This window comes from Sceloporus undulatus, chromosome 1, assembly GCF_019175285.1.
Source record: "Sceloporus undulatus isolate JIND9_A2432 ecotype Alabama chromosome 1, SceUnd_v1.1, whole genome shotgun sequence".
In the NCBI taxonomy this organism is placed as follows: domain Eukaryota; kingdom Metazoa; phylum Chordata; class Lepidosauria; order Squamata; family Phrynosomatidae; genus Sceloporus; species Sceloporus undulatus.
Window position 1 is genome coordinate 201,266,412 of NC_056522.1, and position 8,615 is coordinate 201,275,026.

General features: G+C 46.4%; 1 protein-coding gene across 1 annotated transcript in view; it reads right to left on the reverse strand.

The window, feature by feature from the left end:
* Positions 1-1,568, reverse strand: part of DNAJC10 (DnaJ heat shock protein family (Hsp40) member C10) — a 35,554-nt gene extending 33,986 nt beyond the window's left edge. Inside the window, exon 1 of the mRNA XM_042446012.1 lies at positions 1,515-1,568. The gene's annotated coding sequence lies outside the window, so the exon portion shown is untranslated. The remainder of the gene's footprint in view (positions 1-1,514) is intronic.
* Between the last annotated feature and the right edge of the window lie 7,047 nt (positions 1,569-8,615).

Here is an 8,615-nt window from a genome sequence, read left to right on the forward strand (position 1 = left end):
GTAGAAGAAGCAAAAGGCCACCTGAGAAGCCATGCAAATAGCATTATGAACTCCTCCAAAAGAAGGGTTAACTGGGAAGACTTGGCCACCCTGAGCATGCACAGAAGGCCCCAAATTAATCGATAGTGGAGGAGGGAGAAGGAAGAGCTCCCAAAGAAAAAACAAATTAACACAGTCCTGAGGCAAAAAGTGCTCCTTCCCTTTGGGCTACTGTGCAGAGTTAGCAGATGCATCCTCACCACAAAGGAGGCCAAAGCCCCACCAGGTGGAGGACATCCAAGAAAAACAGAGGACATGACCCAATAAAGGCTCAAAACACTCATAGATAAAGATAAACCTATTCTTCTTAGGCCCAAAACACACTACAGAAACAATTCAGTTTGAGACTGCTTTAACTGCCCTGGCTCAGTGCTAGGGACTCCTGGGAACTGTAGTCCATTGTGGCATCTTAGCGCTCTCTCTCTCTCTCCCTCTGACAGAGAAGGCTTAAATGTCTCACAAAACTAAAGCTCCCAGAATCCCCTAGCACTATTGAGCCAAGGCAGTTTAAAAGCGGTCTCAAACTGGATTATTCCTGCAGTGTGTTTTGGACCTTAAAAGTCAGGTGTTTGGAAATCCCTCCTGGATAGACAGGAGGCTGAAAGGGAGGGCAGGTCCTGGAAAAGGAGGACACCTAGACACCCTTCTCTTTTTTTGGGGGGGGAGGGAGTACCAGGAGCCCTCCATTTTGTGAAGTCTGTTTGTGTCTATGGGGGGGTGCCCACAAAATGGGGGCTAGAGGAGGTCAGGCAGCAGCCTCTCAAGGGAAGAAGAAGAAGAAGAATGGAGGGTTGAACTTGGGGTTGGTCTGCCATGGGCATCCTCTGAGGCTGAGAGAGTGTGACTAGTCCAAGGTTGAGCCACAAGGAATCAAACCCTGCTCTCCTGGAGCCTAACACTCAAACCACACTCCTCCCTCACAATGGCTCTATATCTATAATATCCAGTGGCTCCCCAAACTCTTTAAACCTTTATGAGATTTTTTAGACTACATCTCCCAGAAGCCTCAGCCATGTTTGCCAATAGTCTGGGATTCTGGGAGCTAGAGTCCAAAAACAATCCCTTAAAGGGCATAGTTTGGGGTCCAATGTTCTAAACCAGTGCCCCCCCCCCAAACTGTGCCCTTTATAAGAGATTTTGGACTTCATCTCCCAGAAGCCTCAGCCATGTTGGCCAATAGCCCGGGATCCTGGGAGCTGGAGTCCAACAACAACAAAACCTTAAAGGGCCCACAGTTTGGGTACCCATTAATGGTGGGGATGGAGTGGGGAGGAGCCCTCCATTTTGTGGAGTGTGTGTGTCTGTGTGTGTGTATAGTAGGGGGGCACCCACAAAATGGGGGCCAGAGGAGGGAGGGCAGCAGAAGAAGGGGAGAAAGGGAGAGAAGAAGAAGAAGAGGAGGAGGAGGAGGAGGAGGAGGAGGAGGAGGAGGCCATGGGAGTTGAGGAAGGGACCCTCGGGGAGAGGAGCCTTACCGGGCTGGAGGAGCTTGAAAGAGAAGAAGGAGGAGCCTGGGATGGCATAGGAGGAGGGAAAGGAAGGAAAGAGGGAGGGAGAGAGAGGGAGGGAGGGAGGCTGCAGATCCGGATTCGAACCGGAGGCAGCAGCAGCACTGGGCGGGATGTTGGCGCTTGTTGTCATTGGGGCTGGGTTATATTTCTTCCTCCCCTTCCTTCCTTCCCTCCTTCTGGCCGAAGGCTGACGTGGCCGCCGCTCCTGGGGCCCAGTGGCCCAGGGAAAGCGCAGCAATTATTTGGGGGAGGATTAAGTAACCTTTTGGGATGCTTGCCTCAAAGCTGCTCTTCTCCAAAGGGTTTTGGACTCCAGCTCCCAGCATCCCAGGCTATTGCCCAACGTGACTGAGGCTTCTGGGAGTTGAAGTCCAACATCCCAGAAAGGGCACAGTTTGGGGACCACTGCTTTAGCGCATCCACTGAGGGCCTCCTGGATGGTTGCACAGACTAAGACGGGTATTATATGTCTTTGGCTGCTACCATCCTAGCCAGGGCTGAGAGAGTGTGGCTTCCCCAGGGTTTCCATCCTCCTGGGGAAGTCACACTCTCTCAGCCCTGGCTAGGATGGTAGCATCCAAAGACATATAGTAATACCCATGTTAGGTCTGTGGAACCATATGTGGAGGGGCCTTGTAGCACAGTGGTTCCCCCCAAACTCTGTGCCCTTTAAGGTTTTTTTTTTTGGTTGGACTCCAGCTCCCAGGATCCCAGGCTATTGGCCAACATGGCTGAGGCTTCTGGGAGTTGAAGTCCAAAATCTCTTGTTAAAGGGCACACAGTTTGAGGACCACTGTGATGTAGCACCTTTGAGACTCACTGAAAGAAAGGAGTTGACAGCAGGAGCTTCCCTAGAGCCTACTTCGTCATGGAAACCTATTAGGTGGACACGTTGGGGAAGTCACACTCTCTCAGCTTCAGGGGCAATGTCCCGTTTTTGGCAAGCCTCCACCTGCTGAAGAAATCTTGACAAGGAAATCCCATGATGGTTTAACAGCCTCAGAGACGCCATAAGTCAGAAATGATTCATGTAGAGTTAATGCAGTTTGACACCACTTTAACTGCTGTGGCTTCATCCTATGAGATCCCGGGATTTGTAGTTTGCAGTGGCATCTGCACAAGTATCCCACAAAATCCCATAGCACCTATCGTAGGAGCCCTGGTGGCACAAGGTTGTGGATTCAGTCCCAGCCAGGGGCTCAGGGCCGACTCAGCCTTGCATTCTTCTGAGGTTGCTAAAATGAGTACCCAGCTTGTTGGGGGGCAATTAGCTTACACTTTGTAAACCACTTAGAGAGTGCTTAAGTGCACTGATAAGTGGTATAGAAATGTACTTGCTTGCTATTAATTCTTCAGTGCAGATGCACCTTCTGTTAATAGACCTCACAATCTGGAAGTCTTCATGCCTCAAGCCTCTGGGAGGTATTCAGAACAGTTTTAGGGGCCCATGGAGGGAGAACCTGGCAATGCCACTTTCTCATAGCCACACAATACATTTGTCCTTGCACATTTGGTGGGGTTAGGGCACAGGACCCACGTGAATGTGGAAAACCTGCAAATAACAAAAACACTAGGGCCTTTATCACACTGAGGTTTTTGCAGCTTAGATCCGAGGTGACTCCTGGTTCAGCTATGTGAATTCGCATCATAACGTGACTGTTTTATCACACTTGGTTGCCCTTCTGTTGCCCTTCCGAACTGAGGGGGAATCAAATCCAAGGCAAGCCATGTGATGCGGATTCACTCAAAGCAGAGTGAGTGCAAATTGTATTACCACACCGGTGCATACCATGTGGATTCAACGATTCAAATTGGGACCCTTGCATATGCTCAGTGGGGGTCTGAATGCATCCTGAACCTTTGCACTTCTGGGGTGAAGAAGGGAGCCACTTCCTGGTTCCATTTTCATGTGAATACTAGTCTCACATGAATGACAGCTTCAAGTTCTATGGGCTTTAGAGTCCGTTTTGGCACTCAAACTAGCACTCTTTCTCTGGGATATGTGCTCCATTTTTTCCCAGCTACACAAGGAGCCTTTCTATGGGAGATATGGTCCCCTATTGCACCCAAACTACACTCTTTCTCTGGGATATATGCTCCATTTTTTCCAGTGACACAAGCAGCATTCCCCAGTGGCATCGGAAACAGCTGTGTTCCCCCTCCTCACCAGCATGTGTCCTGTCCATGTTAAAACGTGAATACATTCATTCCCCAGTAGCTCCCTGCCCTTTCCCCAGTGGCATCGGAAGAACCGCATTTCCCCTCGCCATCATTGGAAGCGGGGGGGGGGGGGGAGTACCGGAAGCAAATGGGGCAAAATTGCATCATGGCATCATGGGAAATGTGGGACCTTGGAGGTTTGGGGGGGTGTACCAGGACAGCAGCTAAGTTGCATTCCACACCAGACCAATTCGGAGTGAAATCAAAGCGAGTTTGAGTGTGAATTCTGTGAATTCACTTTTTCCCGAATTCACTGGAATGAGTCACTTTGGAATCAATGTGGAAGCGCCACGGAAGGAGCTCCCATAGAAAGGAATCACATGTGATAATACATCATGTTATCATGTGAATTCACATTGTTGGACCCATAGTCATTCAGATCTGAGCTGCAAAAAGCTGCAAAAATCTCTGTGTGATAAACACCTATGTTTTTACCTGAGAGAACACCTTTCTATGAATCTCTAGGTCCTCCAGTGCAACTCTGTGGTCAACATCTACCAGATATTAACCATAGAATTGCACTGGAGGAGCTCCAAATACCTAGTGGAGTGTTCTCTCTAGGAATCTCTAGGTCCTTCAGTGCAACTTTTGGTTAACGTTGACCATAGACTTCCACGGGAGAACCTAGTGATTCCTAGAGAGAACATATTAAAATCTATGAAAAATCAAATCCACAAAAGTCAAAGCTGCAAATGTGGAGGGCTGGGTGGATTTCACTTCCCAGAAAGGAAAGCACAGCTGTCACAACTTTCATTGTACTTCAGAGAGCCCTAAATCAAGGCCTGTCATTTGCCTTTCTCACTCTACTACAGTCAGCTTTCTGTATCTGTGAATTCAAGCATCCACAGCTTGAAAACATTCCAAAAATATATAAATTCCAAAAAGAAAACCTTCATTTTGCTGTTTTATATGAGTGACACAATTTTACTATCCATTGTACTGGGTGGTTCAAAAGGAATGGTGCAAAGGTAAAGCTAGTCTTATTCAGTTGTGCACCATTCTTTTTAAATCACCCTGTATATACAGTAATAGGAAATGAGCATCCACTGATTTTAATGTCCACAGGGAGGTTTGGAGCCAAATCCCAGTGGATACTGAGGGCCCACTCTATTAGACAGAGTAAGATGGCTGGTGCCTCAGGTAGTAGGTATATGGTGTCAAGAAAGGGCGCTTGGATTTAAGGCGTGGGCAGCTTATCCTCTTCCTCAGGCAGCAAAAGGTCTTGGCCAGGTGTTATCCTTACGTGACACAGATTAAAGGGCTTAGCTGTTTCCTGTTACTCCACCTTACTGTTTCATACTGTGCCTTTGCAAACAAAAGGGAAGGAGCTCCTTTCTTCTACATTTCTCACATAATACAACCAGACGAAGGATAGATACGCTGTGAAAAAGATGGGAGACAGGGAACCTTTGATGGTGGCCACATCTATACTGCAGAATTAATGCAGTTTGACACAGCTTTAACTACCATGGCTCAATGGAATTCTGGGATTTGTAGTTTTGTCAGATATTTAGCCTTCTCTGTCAGAGTGGTCTGGTGTCACCACAAATCCTAGAATTCCATAGCATGGAGCCATGGGAGTTAGAGCAATGTCAAACTGCATTAATTTGGCAGTGTGGTAGCAGTTTGTGTCTATTGCTGTGAAAGGTGTTGGCAAGGGATACTTGAGCAGAATTCTCCTTTGCACAGTGGAATGCTCCCAGTTGGAGCACAGTCTGTGATAAAGCAAATGAAACCTGCCCAACCACTTTCAGAAGACCTGCTAGCTATGCTTATGATTGCTGTCCTCCTACCTTTGCTGGTGCTGCACTGAGAAAGCCTGGTTTCTAGTAGGTTTCAACAGAGTGGAAACAGCTGGGCTTGGTGTGGATGCTTCCCTCTGGAGCAGATTCTGAGGCCATACCTTCCTCCTCCTTTCAGCTGTACTTTTGGAAACATTCCCATCAGTGGATGCACCTATTTTGCTTGCCAAAATTGTCCATTTCACGACATGAAGCTGTTTAATGCAATGACACTTTATGTTCCGTCACTGGACAGTTGTTAGGTGACTTCAAGTTGTTTCTGTCTTATGGGGACCCTAAGGCGAACTTGTCATGGGGTTTCTTGGCAAGATTTGTTCAAAAGAGGTTTGCCATTGTCTTCCCCTGAAGCTGAGAGTATGGGACTTACCCAAGGCCACCCAGTGGGTTTCATCATTCATGGCTGAGCTGGGAATCAAACTTCAGTCTCCAGAGCCATAGTCCAACACTCAGACCATTATGATAATCCTGCAGAACATTTTATGACCAAGAGATTACTCCCTGTGATCTCTTGGGGAGAGAAGAAGACTCCATGAGCCTTTCTGGTTGCTTTCCTTTCTCTTCCTTGTTGCCTAGCTTGTCTCCCTTCTAAATGAATCATCATTTTGCTTTGTTAGACTCAGCAGGAGAGAGAGGGAACCTCACCACCCAATGACTCCAGAACCTGGTTCTGCCCCTGCAATTTGATGCCTTGCTGGGTTGCACCATCTACATGAGTTGATAGTAATGAGTGCAATGATTGTGGTCAAGCAGAGAATCCATGGTGTTGTGGTGAGGCTGCAATGAGCCTCTGGAGTAAAAAGTAGCAACATATTTAGCCATGCTCCTTTCCTTGCTTCCTTTTCCAAACTCCTTTGCCTGTGTTCATTGTTTTGCTTAGAACAGTCAAGGTAAGGATGGGGAATGTATTGCCCTCCTAATCACCCATGAATTCTTACCATGGGTTGTAGTAACTTCCATGAATTCAAGCCCATATACTCTGGCATATCTATAAAGCTGGGATCTATGACACGTGTTGGGTCTGTTGGGTAGCTAACCATGAAATTCTTAGGGCTCATGGGAGTTGTAGTCCAACATACTGAGGAGGATCGCAAGTTGTCCCTCCTTGGTCTAAGAAGCTTTATTTTTATTTTATTATAATTTTTATGACTATAATCCTATATAATATACAGTATAATATAATAAAAAGGCATATCGTAGGACGTACCCTTTGTTCTGAATTTATGAATGAGATTGTTTTGGCTCTGATTGTTTGGTCTCCCCTTCATTGCCCATTCAGAGATCTGTCTTTAGGATGTTTATATATAACATCGTGGATCCAATTATCTATAATCTGGTTGGTATTAATCCTATTTTGAATTTGAAATCAGATGATGAAAGATAAGAAGACAATTTATACCCACTGAGAACTTTCAGGTAAATGTGGAACCAGGGCCTTCCCATTTCCCGTTCATGAAGCAAACTTTATCAGTACCGGTACTTTGAATTCTCTTTATCTCTTGGCGCTTTGAGTGTTGGACTAAGACTTTAGAGTTTATCAAACGGGACGGGAGGCTCTCAATTTCTAAAGAGAAGAGTGCACTCAATTCGAAAATTCACGCAATTACGTGATTACTTATCACACCTTAAATGCGCTGTAATGGCCTCCCCGAACGCGACCCAGATTCTGTGCAAAGTAAGCCATCACATCGGTGGGTTCTTAATTGCAAATTGGCACCCTTGCGCATGCTCAGTGAGGCTCCAGATGACTGGAGCATTGTATATTTAGGCGAGTGAGAGAGAGGAACCAAGGAACCCCCCAATTTACAAAAGAGGTTGGGGGGGGGGCGGGAAGAATGGTTGAAAGAACATGCTCTATTCATGTTAAAACGAGCATATATTCACTCTTGTCACATTAAAATGTGAATATAATGGTTATCCAATAGCTCCCGGACCATGCCTCTTAATTAGCAGGCAGCAGCCCCGCCTCAGCAATGCTGAAGGACAAGCAGAAGCAAAATTGAAGCAGAATTGCAGCGTGGCTTCATGGGAACCCCCCCTTGTGGATGAGGGGGGGGGAACAAGGCCAAAGGAGACATGCACATCACAGCAAACAACAGCGCACTGAGTGCGAAGTTGCCTAGGAATAGGGTTTGTGACTTCGCTAGTTCACCAAATTCACTTAACTGTGGATTGATGCATGATTGCGTTCAGAGTGCGTTCAAACTGCCAGCGATCGCGTGTGGTAATCTTTCACGTAATAATGTGAATACGCATGATTGCGTTCAGGATGACACTGGGTTATACTTCCAATTTTAGTTGTGTGACACTGTCCTTTAGGAGATCACGGTTCAAATCCACATTCAGCCATAAAAATCCACTGGGTGACCTTGGGCAAATCGCATTCTCCTGGCCTCAGAGAAAAACAGTCACAAGCCTCCTGAGTAAATCTTGCCAAGTAAATCCTAGGATAGGGTCACCATAGGTTGGAGCCTCCTTGAAAGCTCATGACAACAATAATGGCAACACCATTTTGCCATTATACAAGTTCCTAGACATGCAGCTTCCCGAACCCCAAGCATTGCCATTTTCATGATGCCGTTCTCCCTGCCTGTTAGTAAACACTGCCACTAGCTTTCTGTAGCCCTGTGTTATGACTGTTCAAAATGGTATGAAGTAGGGTATTGGGATACCAACTGAGCACATATTTTTCTTTTCTAAAATATTTGTATTAAGAAAAAAATGTATTCATCTTGTCAGCCGTTGTTACCCTCCCCCAGTATTTTGGATAGCCCTTTCCTCACTGTGATGAAGCACACACAATACATAGTCTGCTGTATGTGTTGCTACCTCTCTGGGAATCAATCCCTTCTTTCTATCTAAACCATGACAGGTGTAGTCTTGTATGCAATGATGACACCTAGTGTCACAGTGTTGATCATCCCAAACTGTCCTCTTCCAGGGATGAATTGCTGCTCCCAAGAGCTGCAATGTTCTTTTTAAATAGGTTACAAGCCCCAAAAGGTAGCAGAGTTATAGAACTGACACCCCAGACCTAAAGCAGTTT